The 18,662-nt window shown below is 39.7% G+C and overlaps 1 long non-coding RNA gene across 2 annotated transcripts in view; it reads right to left on the minus strand.

The window, feature by feature from the left end:
• Positions 1 to 1,785: 1,785 nt before the first annotated feature.
• LOC126354964 (uncharacterized) overlaps positions 1,786 to 18,662 on the minus strand; it is a 110,970-nt gene continuing 94,093 nt past the window's right edge. For both annotated transcript variants that reach the window (XR_007565422.1, XR_007565421.1), the window contains 2 exons: positions 12,282 to 12,344; positions 1,786 to 2,079 (listed from right to left, as the gene is read on the minus strand). This is a non-coding gene — a long non-coding RNA (uncharacterized LOC126354964). The remainder of the gene's footprint in view (positions 2,080 to 12,281; positions 12,345 to 18,662) is intronic.

Consider the following 18,662-nt stretch of genomic DNA (forward strand, 5'->3'; position numbering starts at 1 on the left):
TAAGTACAAATGACAGTAACGTGTACGTGCATCTACATATATACTCCGCTAGCCACCACGCGGTGTGTGGCGGAGGTCACTATGGCGCCCAATTCATATACCCCCCCCCCCTCCCCCCCACTGTTCCACTCGCGGATCGCGCGAGGAAAAAGCGACTGACTGAACGCCTCTGTGCGAGCTCTAATTTTCCTTATCTTTGAATGGTGATCAATGCGCGATTTGAAAGTTGCTGGTAATAACATATGCTTTACATCTTCGGCGAAGATCGGATTTTGGAATTAAGCGAGCAGCTCCTTCCGTTTAGCGCGTCGTCTATCTGCAAGTGTGTCCCACATCGAACAAAACCTAGAACCGCTCGCCCACCCCGGCCGGCCAACTAACACAATCTGTTAACACAGTCGTGATATTTTTTAAGGACGGCGGACGCGTATGTGGCGTGGTCTAGCTCTGCAAGGTTCGCAGGAGAGCTGCTGTAAAGTTTGGAAGGTAGGAGACGAGATACTGGCAGAATTAAAGCTGTGAGGAACGGGCGTGAGTCGTGCTTCGGTAGCTCAGGTGGTAGAGCACTTGCCCGCGAAAGGCAAAGGTCCCGAGTTCGAGTCTCGGTCGGGCATACAGTTTTAATCTGCCAGGAAGTTTCATATCAGCGTACACTCCGCTGCAGAGTGAAAATCTCTTTCTCGAAACATCCCCCAGGCTGTGGCTAAGCCATGTCTCCGATATATCCTTTCTTTCAGGAGTGCTAGTTCTGCAAGGTTCGCAGGAGAGCTTCTGTAAAGTTTGGAAGGTAGGAGACGAGATACTGCCAGAAGTAAAGCTGTGAGGAACGGGCGTGAGTCGTGCTTCGGTAGCTCAGATGGTAGAGCACTTGCCCGCGAAAGGCAAAGGTCCCGAGTTCGAGTCTCGGTCGGGCACACAGTTTTAATCTGCCAGGAAGTTTCATATCAGTGCACACTCCGCTGCAGAGTGAAAATCTCATTCCACAAATTAGTTATTATAAAATATTACTATTGTGCAGTGCTATGTAAGAATTTATGTGTGCAGCTAAGATGAAATGTCGAAAATGTTAAAGGACTTTATGTAAAGAAGCAGCCAACAAGGTATAAAATTGAAATGTACGGATCCCATTGTTAGAAATACTGACTAAGGTAATTAAATTGGTTATTGTGCTCTCAAATGCTGTAGTGCCTACTAATTACTTAAAGTAGTTCTAGACTATCCATCTCCTATTAATGGCAACAGAAATCACGGTGTTTTTATAGTTTTCATACAGGTACTAGGGACCGACTGCATGTCGGCAAACGTCGTGGTTAAGGCAGAAGGCGCATTGCTATTTACCTTTTTTGTGATTTAAATCCAACTTCTTTTAATGTGTGGTGTAGTATAGCAAAGAAAATTTCCAGCTCTGTCTGGTCCCTTAGGTTTCTCTGTTCGTAGTTGCTATGTCTCATATCTGATCGTGATCGAACATGATCACGACACAAATAAATTAAGTGGCAATGCGAACTCTGTTCTTAATCTTGAGAACGCTACGCCTTCTGCAAACGATTTCAGGCAAATTTAGATAAACTATAACTTACAGTACTTAAGTTTTTTGAAAAGTCTTTGCTCTTCCCGCCAAGAAGTGGTGCAAAACTCACAACAGATTTCTGAATCTTCACAAGAGAATAATAATTTGATAGAATATAAATCTCTTTAAAAAAACGCCGCAAATGACAACGGATTTTAACTAGTCTTGTATATCAATAATATGGAAACATGAAATAAAATTTTCGATTACGGCATTACAACATTGATTTGGTGATTTAGTATTTTCGGTCTTTACCTGAAAGAGAAACATACAGAAACACTTCGCTTTTTGGTACTCACTCATTTAATCACAATCATAGGCAATTTTTGTGCGTCCTTATGAACCACTTTCGCTAAAACATTTAAGGTAGGGGGTGGGAAGTCACTATGCATAGCTTTCTTCACGATACTCTTTTCCAAAAGGGAAAGGGGGAGTCATAGTTGTAGGTGTTCTTCTTGGTTCCTTCTCCAATACAGCTTGTAGGCTACCTTTCACAATGCCTCCATGTCCTGGAGAAACAGAAAACATACCCTAAGCTTCCATTCTCGTCTTACAGCTAAGGGAGGACAAAACTCATTCTACATTCTATTTTTGTTCTATAATTTAAAAACACTTAAGAAGTTATTAGAAGAAATTGTTTTTTTAAAAAAATATTATTTGGAAAACTATAATTAACTTTTTCAAAATAATTCTTGCCAGCATCTCAATTCACAAAATTGTGACTTTTACTTCATTATTAAGTACGAATCACAAACTTTCCAATATTTTTTACATCTAAATCATAGCTATTATGTGATAATCAATGTTAGTTTTTAAATGATCACATTTTGGGCTAGTCTGCAATTTATTTTATTTCTTTTGATACAGCTTTACTTAAGAAACTGAGTAACCTTCGTAAAGTTCTATCTTCATATGGCTCAGTTATCGTACAGTGAGCACATACAGTACATTACAGGCAGCTTGCAGGACCATGCAGCGCCATGATGATGCATCGTCTTCCTTTAACCTCAGAGCTTTCTACAAACAAATACAAATGATACTTAATCTAATATGAACAGGGACAATTTTGTTCCAAATTTAGTTTTAAGTGAATAACTTGAGATCTAACAGAGGAGCTTAAAGGAGTCACATAGTTAATGTTTTTATAGCAAAGTGAGGCTACATACGCATTTTCATCTTTCTAAATCTAATATTTAGGGCTTCCAATTTTTCATAAAAACGCCGAATTTGACCAAAATATTGCACTGATCAAGTTGAGACTTTTAACTTTTGATTGTTACATACATTTGCACATTGCAAAAAAAATTAACTTTCTATCTTCATTATTTAGCACTATTTATCTCGTTCTTAACATAATATACTTATAGCAAAACTTATTGATCTGGTCACTCTAAGATTTCACAGTTTTAAAGTAGATAAACTGAAGCAAACCCTGAAAAAGTTTGGAAAAGTTATTTTAATTTTTAAATCCACCCTTAGATTATGGTGCAGTCCTTTTTATGCTACGAATAGGCGCGTTTTGAAGACGTGGTGCTATTGTTCGCGTCATGAAAGTAGGCGACAAATTTTCAGCCGTTCTGCGCGCGTCCCCGTCCACTAACCACTGGAAGCCAATAATATTCATTCTCTTTCCGAGCGGCTAGCAGGGAGTTACATGCTGCACTGTTGCTGCAATTTGCGACAACCGAATTATTCATTCAGCTATCAATTTTTTTGTTTCCTCTTTTTTCATTCAGCAGTATAGCGTTGAAAGTGTACCTTGTAAATGTTTAAGTGCGATTAAAAAAAAGTCAGGTGACAGCAATAAACGTGAAGTGCTTCACAAGGAGGCGAGACCGATTATTTACCGCATTTATAACTTTTTCAAATGTGAATTTAAAAGCAGGTCTCCTACTGTTGACATTGGGAAGAGCAAGAACAGACTCCAGAACCATGTGGTGTCGGCCAAGAGAACTGTAAAGAGAATTGTAGAGGAAAGTGTCAGAGCTGTAGGAACCGTAGAAACAGTTGGTTTCGTATCGCCTGGAAAGGATCGGAATCGCAAGGAGCCTTTTTACACAAATGGACAGTTTCAACAACGATGTTTTAAAGTCCTCCATGTGAATGATGAATGCCCGACATAACTAAAACGTGTTACAGTTATGCAGGCTTCAATAGTAAGCGCTTCGACAAGGTAAAGAATTTTAAAAGACGTTGGTTCCATATATGTTAAGAAAAGAGTTTTTGGTTCAAAGAAGTGACCTAGGTGCAGCATGAACTATGACCCATATTAAGATTCACGATACAAGAGAAGGAGGAAGTTCAACAGTGTATTACCTTGACGAAACATGGGTTAAAGAATAATTTCAAGAAGATATGCTGGAAATCGAATGATGGCACTGGCGGTTTTAAAGTTCTCATAGCGATAGGTTCTCGGATAATTATTCTTCATGCTGACTCTTCCTGGTTTTCTTTCTGAAAATAAACTTGTGTTTACGTGCAAGAAAAACAGCAGTGATTACCATTCGGCAATGAACGCTGTCAGTTTCGAGACGTGATTCACAATTCTTGCCGTACCGTGCTTCGAAGCCAGTCATTGCCAATTGTAACTGAGCTCTCATACAGAAAAAATCAAGTACAAACACCAGAAAAGCGGATATTTTTCCCTGGCTCAAAAATAAAAATATTAAGTACCGTATAACTCACGTCAGACTCGTGCCGATCTCCTGCATATCGTTAATTTATACTGTACATGCCACCTGACACAACGCACAAACATGACTTCCTTGCACGTGAATAGGATCACACAGTTTTGCATTTACCCACGTGTCACTGTCATTGTAATCCCATGGAATTAATTTGGGCAAAGGGTTTTAAGTTTATGTTGAAGAGATAAAACCAAACATTCAAGATAACATACAGTCAATCGCCTGTGCATGAGACAATAGACAATGATGCAACAGACAACATCCCACCTGTAGCGTGGGCACAGACTGTGTAGCATGCTGAAAAGCTCCAGAAAGAACCTATCATCGTAAATTTAAAATCAGATTATTTGGAAACAGACTTACATAGAAGTGACGATAGTATTACGATTTAGACTTTGGAACAAAGTAATAATATTTCTTAGTTTAAGACTTGTGGTTTAAAAAAAGTGTTTGTCAACAACTTCAGTTGCATACGTAATAATGAGAACTTCCTAGCCTTTTTGATTAGGACTTTGTATCCTTCTAATTATGCGACTATAATGTTCAACATATTGCCTAAGGAGAAGTTAAGCTTCTCCCCATTAACAACGAAAAATATGATAACTTACTGACCATTTGTACGATAGTCTTTTACATTAGTCTTTTCTCCTACTAATTCTTGTTTACACGCAGCGATTACACTTAACTATCGTCACACACACACACACACACACACACACACACACACACACACACACACACCTCTTACACATTTTTAAAAATTCTATTGAGCAGAAGCAGTTGTCAAGCAAATATAATTATTTCGGTTTGTGCTTGAAAAAAAAAATGGTTCAAATGGCTCTGAGCCCTATGGGACTTAACGTCTGAGGTCATCAGTCCCCTAGAACTTAGAACTACTTAAACCTAACTAACCTAAGGACATCACACACACCCATGCCCGAGGCAGGATTCGAACCTGCGACCGTAGCGGTCGCGCGCTTCCAGACTGTAGCACCCAGAACCGCTCGGCCACTCCGGCCGGCTTTGTGCTTGAAGTTAATTTTGTTGTACAGTAGAACCCCTCTAATCCGTCACATTCGTGACCGGGACCATGGTCGGAACAAAAAAAAAACGGTCGGATTATCCGAAAAATCTAACATATATTGCAAAAATATAAAAAGACATTAGTACAAAAAGTTAAACGATTTGAGAACTAAAAGACGGCTACAGTAATATAAAAAGATGTTTTTTACACAGTGTTAAACATTATCTTAAATAAAAAACGTCTACACACATTATAATATGTATTGGTTTTAAAAGGAAAAACGACAAACAAGTTACAGTCCTGTACTCTACTTAATAACGTATAAATGATATACACTCTAAACAAAACAAAAAAATGCTTATTGCACTGTGTATAAAAAGAATTTTTTTACAAAGAAATAAACTACTGTATGTATAAACTAAGAAATAGGTATACTGTAAGCATTGCTTTTACAGTAAAAACGGAAACAAATTGCTTGGAAATGAAGTCTGTGGTACATTTTTGTTTAGCAGATGTTATTCTAAATTTATCTGCAGTGTTCCTCCATTTTTTTATCCAGCAAACGTCCGTTTGGGTTGAAGTTGGATTGTGCTCGATGTATTGAAGAGCGATGTCAAAAGCGTTTTTTGTATCGTTGTGTGAAATCCGGGTGGGGGGTTCGTCTTCGCCGTCCGAGTCCGTTTCACAGTTTCCTGGATAACAGCGGCAACAATCTGGTCGTCATTGAGCTCTTCAAAAGTGTCGCCGTCTTTGTCACATTCGATGATCCACTCTTCAACTTCATTGGAAGAGACGTTCGGGTCCAGAATTTGTAGATCTTTAACGATTTCCAGTGCATCGTTAGTTTGCTCATCTTCGGTATGCTCATTTTCAGTCACTAACTTGTGGCCAAGGCTTACGCCACCATTTCCGCAGTGTGTCAGGTTTCAGTTCATCCCATGCTGCAGCGATTGTGTAGATAGCGTCTTTGATGTTCAGGGATTTCATTGCCTCAAATAAGTTATGACCTCATTCAAATGGTTGAAATGGCTCTGAGCACTATGGGACTTAATTTCTAAGGTCATCAGTCCCCTAGAATATAGAACTAATTAAACCTAACCAACCTAAGGACATCACACACATACATGCCCTAGGCAGGATTCGAACCTGCGACCGGTTCCAGACGGTTGCGCCTAGAACCGCTCGGCCACCTCGGCCGGCTGACCACATTCAGATCTTTCCAAGATTGAGCTGAGATACTTACTGCGATATCGTCTTTTAACCATTCTATAACGCCCTGATCCATTGGTTGGATGAGTGAGGTCGCATTAGGAGGCAGAAAGAGAGCTTTTATGTCCCCTTGTGGATGTGATTGTGTGTTATCCAACAGCACAAGAGCACGAACAGGCAGATTTTTTGCTTCAAGTCTTTTTCGACCGATGGCACAAACTCGACGAAAAACCAGGATTTAAAAAGGTTGCAGTCCATGCAAGCAGACTTTTGATTGCGGTAATAAACCGGTAAGGAAGATGAGTTTATATTTCTGAATACCCTTGGCTTCTTAGATTTGCCATTGACGAACAAGGGGAGCTTGTGGGTACCATCTGTGTTGCTACAAGGAATAACTGTTCTTCTATCATTTACAAGTTTCGTTCCTACCACGGATTCATTTGAAGCTGCGAGCGTTTTTGTTGGCAACATTTTAAAGTTCAGCCCTGTCTCGTCGATGTTGTACACTTGGTGAGGTAACAGTTCATTTTCTTCTACAATTTCTGGAAAGTTAACAGAAAACTCCTTAGCAGTTGTGGCATCTGCTGATAGTTTTTCATCGGAAATAGAAACAAATCGGACACTCAGTTTTCCAACGATCAATCCAGCCTGCACTGGCGGAAAATTTACTTTTGGTTTCTACTTTTTTGTGCAAAACTACCGCTTTTTCTTTGAGAATTGGCCCGGATATTGGAGCTCCTATCCGTCTTTCTTGACAAAACCACATCCATAACGCGTTATCAAACAGTTCAAGTTTATGCTTTTTTAATGTTTTGCAATTCTTCAGAGTGTTTTCACCATCAATCGTAACTGTATACGATTCAATGCCTTTCCGATTCTTCCCCCAAACCTTTATTGACGTAACACGTACATTCAGCTCCTTTGCAATTTTTTGAAGCGATACTCCTTCGTCAAGTCTGTGTAGCACTGCTAATTTTTCATTTAGTGAAAGAGTTACATGTTTACATTTGAATCCAGACATGTTGAAAAACAGACAACTGTACACACAATGAATCTACAGTAATAAGTACGGCAGAGAACATGGAATAAAGCAAACAACGACGTTTTTAATCCCAACAATGGATAAAACTGCACATTAACGTACAGTATAGCAATACGCACACTGCAACAATGCCCCTACAGGCGCCCAGTCAGTGACAAGTCGACACAGGCTCGCAAGTCTGAGCATGGTCGGACTAACGGGAGTGACGGACCATCCAAGGTCGGATTAGAGGGGTTCTACTGTATATTAAATTGTTGCTTATTATGTAGTTCAAATCGCAATAAATGGTAATTATTGCAAGCAGTTTCAATGTTGTTTTGAGAAAAAATGTACTCCGCGTGTTCACGAAGCTGTGTCAGCTGTTCTCACCTCCCGACGTCACACAGAGTAAATCTGTGGAGCAGTGGACGTGAATTAATGACGCGAATTATTTCTCTCATGACGATAGATCGAACTTGGTTTCAATATTTATTATTCCTCTCATAGATTTGAACGTATAATACAATGCACCGTAAGCAAACGAGCCTTACTGTTATCCGCGGCAATGCAGTTCGGCAAAGTGGACTTTGTGCCTCAATGCGCGGAAACGCCGTCCCACGTGACGGGGCTTTAGTAGTAGTGAACTGGGGAAAGTACCGGCACACCCGCTCGCCTATGTATCTCTCACATTGATACAGCCCTTGTTTCGCCACAGAATGTGCACGAACAGGAAAAAATCGTTCCACTTTATAAGAACGTTTAGTGTCCACCAAAGATACACACATTCGAATCATAGAGTGAATCTCTTTCTGGCCAACGAAATCGTCGGAAAACGAACACAGCTCTTTGACATATTACGGTACACATTCTTTGGCTAAAATGGTTCAAATGGCTCTGAGCACTATGGGACTTAACAGCTCAGGCACCAGTCCCCTAGAACTTAAGCCTAACTAACCTAAGGACATCACACACATCCATGTCCGAGACAGGATTCGAACCTGCGACCGTAACGGTCGCGCAGCTCCAGACTGTAGCGCCTAGAACCGCTCGACCACTATGGCCGGCACACATTCTTTCATATAATCAGACAGGAAGGAGCACACTTCATTTTCTCCTTTCCTCGCAATGCCTTTATGGCATACATGCATTACAGACTCATTATTCTTCAGGTTACGAATACAAATTACATTTACCCATAGCTGTCGAAAATAAAATACGTCATGTATGAGCCGATTTGGCAGTGGCGGGGTTTGCATGACGTCAAAACAAATACCAAGAAGTGAATCACCGTATTTACATTCTCCCACGGTGATTTTCATGTTTTTGAAGCACTTATCAGCTCGACGTTTACAACAAGCTCAGCAGCAGCTACTCTTAGCAGTATCATTCAACACAGGACTTCTCATTTTGAGTTCTTTGCATTTAATGCACGTGTCAACTAGACGAGGACTGAATGACAGCCTGAAAAGTTTCCTTGAATATTTCGGATAGCACTTGTATGTAATGCCAGAATTGGGGTGTTTTGTACATGACCTAAATTCTGAGACTGGAGTCCACATATTTAAATCCACGTGAAGAGTACCGTGACTCTTGTGCAGGAAATGACACTACGTTATCATGAATGATTTTTACACGTACAGGCACTGTAGCGCGTTTCTTAATACCAGTTCCCAGCATATCTTGTGGACTCTTCTTCTGAAGCATTAATAAGTGAAGTCTCCTTACTCTTTCCACAGTTCTACCAAACAGAAATGAAAATTGCACGACATGCTTTACAACGTTCACTGTTTACTGGCACAAAAAAATCATAGGAAGACATCAGTGACCATTTCCTAATATACTCATGTCCTGTACCCGTCCTTTTTCTATATGTTGGTCTTACAACAAGAAAGCCAATCAAGTAATGCTTCCTGTTCATTTTTGTGTTAAATTGTCGGAGGGGCAGCAGAGTATCAATGCAGTCATTTTCTGTGAGCTTTTCGAAACACTTGTCACGGACCCTAGAAAAAAGCTGTCTCCTATTTTCAGATACAATGTACACTAATAACATAAAATATTTTGATGCAGTCATGAAAGTATTTTACTGACCTGTACATTCTTTACCGGTTTTTCTTTTTGCGACATGTTTTCCTTGTTGTTGTTGTGGTCTTCAGTCCTGAGACTGGTTTGATGCAGCTCTCCATGCTACTCTATCCTGTGCAAGCCTCTTCATCTCCCAGTACCCACTGCAACCCACATCCTTCTGATTCTGCTTAGTGTAGTCATCTCTTGGTCTCCCTCTACGATTTTTTCCCTCTACGCTGCCCTCCAATGCTAAATTGGTAATTCCTTGATGCCTCAGAACATGTCCTACTAACCGATCCCTTCTTCCGGTCAAGTTGTGCCACAAGCTCCTCTTCTCCCCAATCCTATTCAATACTTCCTCATTAGTTATGTGATCTACCCATCTAATCTTCAGCATTCTTCTGTAGCACCACATTTCGAAAGCTTCTATTCTCTTCTTGTCCAAACTATTTATTGTCCATGTTTCACTTCCATACATGGCTACACTCCATACAAATACTTTCAGAAATGATTTCCTGACACTTAAATCTATACTCGATGTTAACAAATTTCTCTTCTTCAGAAACGCTTTCCTTGCTACTGCCAGTCTAGATTTTATATCCTCTCTACTTCACCATCATCAGTTATTTTGCTCCCCAAATAGCAAAACTCCCTTACTACTTTAAGTGTCTCGTTTCCTAATCTAATTCCCTCAGCAGCACCCGATTTAATTTGACTACATTACATTATCCTCGTTTTGCTTTTGTTGATGTTCATCTTATATCCTCTTATCAAGACACTATCCATTCCATTCAGCTGCTCTTCCAAGTCCTTTGCTGTCTCTGACAGAATTACGATGTCATCGGCGAACTTCGAAGTTTTTATTTCTTCTCCATGAATTTTAATACCTACTCCAAATTTTTCTTTTGTTTCCTTTACTGCTTGCTCAATATACAGATTGAATAACATCGGGGAGAGACTACAACCCTGTCTCACTCCCTTCCCAACCACTGCTTCCCTTTCATGTCCCTCGACTCTTTTAACTGCCATCTGGTTTCTGCACAAATTGTAAATAGCCTTTCGCTCCCTGTATTTTACCCCTGCCACCTTCAGAATTTGAAAGAGAGTATTCCAGTCAACATTGTCAAAAGCTTTCTCTAAGTCTACGAATGCTAGAAACGTAGGTTTGCCTTTCCTTAATCTTTCTTCTAAGATAAGTCGTAGTGTCAGTATTGCCTCACATGTTGCAGTGTTTCTACGGAATCCAAACTACAAAATGCAATTAAAGTTATCAATATGATTGACCCTGTTGTTCTGTTCGCGTCTATATTACCCGAGATGGTAATAAATTTCGTTTCTTATTATTTATATAAATAACTTTATGAAATTGGGTGACTGTCTGAAAATGCAAGGGCATTATGTGGTTAAAAAAGTTTGAAAATCTTGTAAGCCATCTGGTTATAAGCCGTAAAAGTTACATACATAATGTTCGGGTCAATGTGACCTGACATTAATAAGATTACTCTAAAGTCAGATACTTACTGGTTGTCTCATATTTTATAGTAGTAATGACTTTCATTGTTCATACTTACACCCAACATTCAATAAGGCAATGGTTTTATAACAATGGACTTGCCATTATGACTTGTCAACTGTTCGTATTAGCCATTGTTTCAGCTCAGTTTGTGTTCTCTATCGTTTGCGATCAGTGTGAAACTGTGACATCATGGCGATAACATCACTGACTGTCGCTGAGTAGTAGTAATTAGTAAATAGCTCAACAGACGAAGTATTCCTTGCCGGGTTCTAAGATCATGTCAGTAATGCATCTGAAAGCGAGCGTTCTAATGACACCGAAGACAGTCAACAGCCTATTCAAAGTAGTGTACAGTCTTCTGTTTCTAAAAACGAAACGTAGAACGGAAGTTACAACCATCAGCACAACACGGCCGCTTACCTACTTAGAAAGTCATCAGGGGCACGCAGGCAGAATAAGTTATGAAAAGAGTTCATTTGAAGCATCATTTTCTACAGCAGAATGAAATAATAGAGATGGCTCTGAGCACTTGATATCTATGGTCATCAGTCCCCTAGAATTTAGAACTACTTAAACCTAACTAACCTACGGACATCACACAACACCCAGTCATCAAGAGGCAGAGAAAATCCCTAACCCCGCCCGGAATCGAACCCGGGAATCCGGGCGCGGGAAGCGAGAACGCTACCGCACGACCACGAGCTGCGGACATAATACAGATGTCATATATTGAGGGGCAACATGTTTATGGTAAACAATGGCCTGATGATTCTCTTTTTCACATATACCGAGGACTCATGTTCCTTGCGGGAATCTATGGGCAATCTGCAAATAGTTTGTGGGATAATGGTACTAGGCGGAACATATTTCGAGTAACCATGTCCATAGTAACATTCTGTAAAATATCGCGCTTCTTGCTATTAGATAAGAAATAATACAGAGGAAAGACGACGTACTGATAAACTCGCCGCAATTCACAGGATCTGAGAGAAGTGGTTAGGAATCCTTCCTAAACTGCATAAGCCAGGGGAAAATGTGACCGTCGACGAGCAACTGGTAGCATTTAGACACCGTTGTCCGTTCCAGCAATACATACCAAGTAAACCGAGAATTAAGATATGGACAGCAAATGCTCATATGTACTGAAAGCCCAAATTTATGCAGGGAATGAGAGTAGTTGCTGGTCTTACCTCTGATTTGCGAGGTCAGAATGTGACAATTTTTTCACGTCATACAGGTTTGGACAGCTGCTCCTGAAAATGAAACTGACAATGTTAGAAACTATACGTAAAAATAAGCCAGAGCTTAAACAAAATACGACCAACAGGGAGGTCCACACCTCTTCGTTTTACTTCAGAAATGATACTACAATGGTCCACCATGATGAGGAAATAAGTGACAGTTCTGATAAGAAGCCAAAAATGATTGTATTTTTGGAGGATCTTGGAAAGTCACTGTGTGCATACATACACACATACACACACACACACACACACACACACACACACACACATATATATATATATATATATATATATATATATATATATATATAGCAGCGAATGAATTGTCTTTCACTTTTAACTTACATCGATTCCTGTATTCTCTATGCTGTTGAAATTTACGCAATTTGATTATATGTTTCTTCTTCCGCCATTTTTTGACCGTGAGTGCAATACTGATTTTATTCGGACTTCCTCTTCAGATGCAGGTAGCTACAGTGACATGACATTAGCATAATGCGAGGAAGAAGAGAGAACTTTCGTCGTTTTGCACTAAAAAGGAACTCTCACACTTCATACTTCCGTAAAAATTATTATTCAGACAACACAACGTACACGACACACTTCTCACAAAAATACGTCTTCTCCTCACGAGAACTAAAGACAGAATCTACCTAATAAATTGACAAAAAAAAATTGAATGGAGTATCCATCATTTGTCATTCGCCTTCCGGCGTAGCATAATACATCTTTGCCGACGCTTACAGTGGCCGCGCTAGTTTTTATTGGTATTAGTAATAACTTTTATCGTAACTTGTCGGGGCTTTTCCCTATGTACCCATACAACAGGTTGCACAACACATTGCATCAAGGGAGCATTATCCAAAAACAGAAGATTCTTTGAGAATGGTAAGGAGCATCCAAGACCCTGAAGGACTGGCAGGCGTGGCTAAATCAGTAACAGCAAGAAACAATACTAAATGTGCTCGATGAAAGTTCCGTCCTTTAAGTTATGACAATAAAAAAAATGTTGAATGGAAAGTGTAATAAACATGTAGCAAAACACGTTACCTAATTGTGTCCAAACTGCAGTGAGTAAGAAGGAAAGAAAGTGATATGGTCAGACGGACATTTGGTTGTTGAAAAGGACTTTATGGTGGGAATGTCTGTTGTTCCCAATATACCCGACATGAATATTAAAATAATAAAAATTTTAGTGAAGTTCTGTGTATTATTATTATTACTATTATTATTTTCATCGCCAGGATCATTAGCAACATACTGTAACATAACAACAATGTCGGTGGTTTATAACTGTACCAAAAATACGTGTGAGTAGAAATTTTTCAGCATTTTATTATTTCGAGTCATATTGACCCGACAGTACATTTTTATAGTAAAAGTGAACAGAATAGCAGGATTGAGAACATAGCTGACATTGTGTTCTGGAGACATTTGTTTCTTTTATCGAGTGCTTATGTGTGTAACTATTGCATTTTCAGTTGAATGCAGTTTGGATTTTTTAATCAGCAATTGCTACGTGAAGCTGGGAGAGAACCACATCTTGGAATTGTCGCGAACTGCTCTTCGCTTTGTTCGACGCCCGAAGCGGGTGTAGTGTACACCTCTGGAATTGTCACGTGAACTGTACACAAGGGCACAGCGTCCCTCACTTATTCCTGGAAAAATTGCCTCAATTTTTAATATATAATGAAACTGGTACTCTCACATACTAAATGCATTTTATTTCACCACTGTCGTATACTTTTTAAATCAATATTAGTATTAATTCTAAATGTGGCAGGGGTAAAATACAGGGAGCGAAAGGCTGTTTACAATTTGTACAGAAAGGTGACTCTTTTCCTAACGTATACTACGTGGTGTGGTCTCTGGAATCCTCCCATGTTTAAACTCAGAGTTAGGGAATAAATGATTTGAAATTTTTCATTTAAGTTGTATAACATTTATTTTTATAATTATTGCAGCGCCGTTTAAATACTCCTCGTTGTTTTTATTGCACTAAATAAAGCCTGAAGTATATTACTTCTTATCAGGAAAACCACATACTTTGGTGCGGCTTTTTGAATAGTATATTTAAACGAATTGTTACAGACCTGCATTTTACGTTACGAAAAATTGAAGTATCTTTCTATCAGGTAATTTTTCACATTAATCTTAATTCCGGGTTTTCAATTTGCACACAAAAACTGCACTCGATAGGACAAAAAGAAAGTCTGCATTTTCAGAACACATTTGATGTTAACTAACACTTCACGCATTTTATTGGAGAAGGAGAAATGTGTCCCACATTTGTCCGTAAGTTCTTCCTCTTAATGGTACTCTCGTTCACCAGCAGAGTTTTGATCACTGGGTATTGCAAAACCGTCGTCTTTTTCGTCCATATCACTGACACGCTCCTCTAATCACCTGCCACTATATCAAACTTAGGATTGTTAAAATTAACACATTGCTGCGAACACATGTTGTGCTCTACTGAGAAAACAGCTACGTAGCTCATTAGACGCGGTGCAGGGGACCCCAAAACGTGACACAAGTGGCAGCAACAAACCAAGAAGGCGATAATGCAACCAACAATAAAACATTAGTGGCGATTTAAGGAGGTTGCGTGGAGTGCAGAAGCACTCCGCCAGAATTTATCTCGGAGAGAGAGTTCGAAAATTGTCGCGCTGTGTGAAAGAACACACATAGTGAGTTAAGGGGTTGTAATACGTGAGAAATAGTGCTGTTGAACCTACACAGAAAATTATAAAATTTGCGTATCTATGTAGAAGAAATTACGCAAATGTAGTTTTTCGGGGAAAAGTGTAGTGGGCGGAGATTTGGCAGTTTTGACAGGGGCGCAGGATCACCTCGCTACGGTTCTACACCAGGGCTTCATTTCGGCCGGAACCCGTTCCGGAACCTCCCAGAGTCCTTCCTTTTTTTTCCTTTAACAGTTCAGCACCGGAGATTTGAAATAGTACACGTGTATTAAATCACAACGTAACTATAATTTGCCGCTGCGCCAGCACAAGTGAACGTGACAGTGGGTCGCCAAAATGATGTTATGGTACAAAATGCACACGCAATTAACGTTTCGTGAAGACGTGATAAATCGGAATTGTACGAGACACAGATGGAGCAGGAATATATCCATCGTCATTAACCGCTCAATGCCTTGTTGATTAATACTGAAAACACGTTCTTAGAGCAGCTACAAAGCAACTGTTCGAACGTTGCGGCTGGCAGCATTTAAAAACATGATGTCATAGTCACGAAGACTACCGACTTGTGCGAACACGTATGAAGCAGAAGATGGAGCAAAGTGACACTGATACGGCGGCAAGCGGTGGTAGCTGTTGTTCATATTGGAACCTTGTGGTGCTATGTTTTTGATTGTAAGATATTATGGTATAAAAGCCTGAATTTCAGAACAGTAGTTTCTAAAAACATGTGAGTCTTGTCACAAGTCTCTCTCTGTGGCCGGCGAGGGGAGGGGGAGAGGGGGAGTGGTAGAAGGGGGCTCGTTCCGGCACCTAAAAGTTCAGAAATTAAGCACTGTTCTATACATGAATATTTATCCGATCATTGTTTCAGCAAAGATGCTCTTACATGTATAACAGTAAGTGAGGGTGCAAACAAGTGCGCCTGTATGAAAGTTATCGCCGACGAAAAACTCTTTCGAGCAACTCTGGTCTACAGCAAAAACGATAGAAGTGGCGCAACACGCAAATGACGTATTGGCGTTTCACGGTAACAGCAAGGTCAAAATGGGGAGCCGACGGACTGGAGAGAAGATGGGGCTCCCGTGCTGGGATTCCCCTGGTAAAGTGACGATTATTCGTCTTGAGGGGATTGGCTGCCGTTGGTGCTGCAGCGTTTGACGGTGAAAGCGAGAGCGCAAGTGCAGGAAAGAGCTTTCCGAAGGTCATCGATTAAAACAGCGGACGGAACGCGCTGCGTGATTGCTGCACTGGTGGCTATAGAGAGTTCGATAGCGTGTTGCCGTTGTCAGCATTATTGCGTAAGCTGTGCTGCGGGCACGTGGGTGCGCTCAGCTACGGCTGGTAAGTCCCGCTCTGCCAACTGCCAGCAGGGCTGCCACCTCACGCGCGCGTCCGAACCTACAGAGAACTCTACACTCAGTTACTCGCTAGGGCGTAATTTCACCGACATCGACCATGGCGTTTGCTACTTGTACTTATTTAAACTCTTACTTCAGCTACTCCAACACGCCCGAGACTTTGAAGTACCTGAAACGTTGCATACAAGATGTATAAACTAATAAATTCTTATCGACAAGTTTATTCACCTGATAGCACGAGAAGAATTTATCATTAATATTCTCTGAAAAAGCCTACATTCACACTAAGATGTAAATGTCATTAAAATTCTCTGAAAAAGCCTACAATCACACTAAGATGTAAATGTCCTATCATCTAAACGCCTGTTGGGAACTTACAGCAGGTGACTGCATAACTGAAGTATTTCTTTTCCTCTGCATAAGACCACAGATTGGCTTCAACGTTAATCTTGAACTAATAACTTGTGGAGAAGCTTGGCTTGAGAGAATTAAGAAAATGCAGTAATCTAATAGATCTATTGATGAAAGTTTTTTTCCTTCCTTCAATAGTGTTTATCGGTGTTAGCTGCTATACTCTATGGATTTCTAAGATAGATAGCGTCATTTTTAGGAGTTTTAGTTAGCCCTCCTGCCACTATGATTTCTTGTTTCACTGAGTCCACTGGGTAATAAAGACTCCAAGCCATTTACACGGCTTATATTGGCAGTGTTTATTTATTTATTTGTCCTTTTAAATCTCTTTTACAGTGCATATATTGTACACAAGATATCGGAGAGAAAACCTTTTTAGCTGTCAGTCTTACAAACATCAACCACATGCAATTTGAATTTTTATAAAAAAACTCGAACTATACAGTGAATAATTACAAATTTGATTAATAATGTACCATTATAACTTATTTCTACAATTAAAAGTATGAACTGCATTTTTTTCAATCATAACGCTCTATGAGATTCAACAGAAAAAGTATTGATGTAGGTAGACTGTCATTAAATGAAACAATAAGTTTACTGTTACCAGTCACTGTTTATTTGTTTCCACAACGCGTTTCGAAGGTTTAAACCTCCATCATCAGGTGGATATACATCAGTTAATATGGCATTTGTGTGTTTGTGTTGTGTTACGATTTCTTTGGAGGAAGTTGTGACACTGTCTCCAGTGGTCACAGGATCCTTTCACAGTCGTAACACATCACATGAACACTATCATATTGTATAAACAAATATCCTATGTACTTATGGGCTACTAGGAGAAACAGATGCATGAATCAATCGAGATGCGACCTATATTGTCTCATATACACCCATGGTATAGATATACTTCAGAACTACATGTAACACTTTTTCTTGAAAAAAAAGATGCAGAACTGCTAGTCGATCCCCATAAATTCGGTCTATGCTGGGTAATATGACAGAGAGATTTTTTCTAATATGCCAGAAAGATTTTTGAATTTATATAGTTTTTCAAGGGAAGTTGATATGTGCAGATCGGGCTTGTATGAGCCAACCCAGCTGCAGATCTCAGTTGATTTACGCCTCTTGCAAAAGCATCTGAAAGTGAAGCTAGCTAGCTCAAAATCGCTAAGGCGTAATACTAATACCAATAAATACCACTGAAGGAAATGACTGACAAGCTGTCACCTCTGTACTTTCCTCCACCATAGATGAAGATCTTAAAACATCTATTTACTTTCTATTAAGGACTCTCTTATACAATCGCGTGAATTACGCAGAGTTGTTTAATTTCTAATTATTACAGAAATAGTACAATTAATGTTGCTACAGATGCTCATTAGCCCACTTAACATTGCGGCTTATTAGTTCAGTAACATGGATCCCGTTTATTTGAGTATGCTCACATAGGACGTTCTTCGATGATGTTCTTTGTCGGTATCCATGACGGTCTCAGTTAAAGTAGTTGCTGTAACAATCCTATGTTCGTTTCTGGCCATTTCGTTCTTATCTCATCGTACTCAGTTTTTGTCCATGTGTATAATTCTGTATAATTTTGACTCTAAATGCTAGAGACGTCTTGGAGATAAATCATAATGGTGTGGAACTAGTGGCTTTGCAGGCTGCTATAATTCATTTTGTTTTGTTTATGTGCATGTTATCGTTTTATAAATGAGTAACTCTGCTACCTTGGAAGGAAAAAAAACACAGTACAGATGAAGCAAGGAGGATACAAAAAGCAGACTTGCACGGGCAAAGAGGGAATTACTGGCAAATAGAAGTCTTCTGGTATTAAACATTGTTCCCAATTT

The sequence above is a fragment of the Schistocerca gregaria genome, chromosome 3 (assembly GCF_023897955.1).
Source record: "Schistocerca gregaria isolate iqSchGreg1 chromosome 3, iqSchGreg1.2, whole genome shotgun sequence".
NCBI classification, from domain to species: Eukaryota; Metazoa; Arthropoda; class Insecta; order Orthoptera; family Acrididae; genus Schistocerca; species Schistocerca gregaria.